Below are 230 nucleotides of genomic sequence, written 5' to 3'. Positions count from 1 at the left end.
GGGCAGGTGAGGCCTCACGCGCGGCGCCGCTTTTAGCCCCTTTTAACTTTCGCGACGCCGCCGCCTCGCTCTCGGCTCGGCCAACCCCCGCCACACGCAGCTGCTCGCGGCCGGCACCCGCGGGTACCCGGAACCGAGGACGACACCGGCGCCTCACGCGTTTTAGGACACCTGAAAACTCACGGGGCCACGCAGCAGTCACAAAGCCGGTTGCGGTCGACCGGTCCCCG

Source organism: Melanerpes formicivorus, unplaced genomic scaffold (genome assembly GCF_026170545.1).
Source record: "Melanerpes formicivorus ecotype bairdi unplaced genomic scaffold, bMelFor1.0.p_v2 SCAF_242, whole genome shotgun sequence".
In the NCBI taxonomy this organism is placed as follows: Eukaryota; Metazoa; Chordata; class Aves; order Piciformes; family Picidae; genus Melanerpes; species Melanerpes formicivorus.
Note: the sequence above shows the minus strand (reverse complement) of the source record.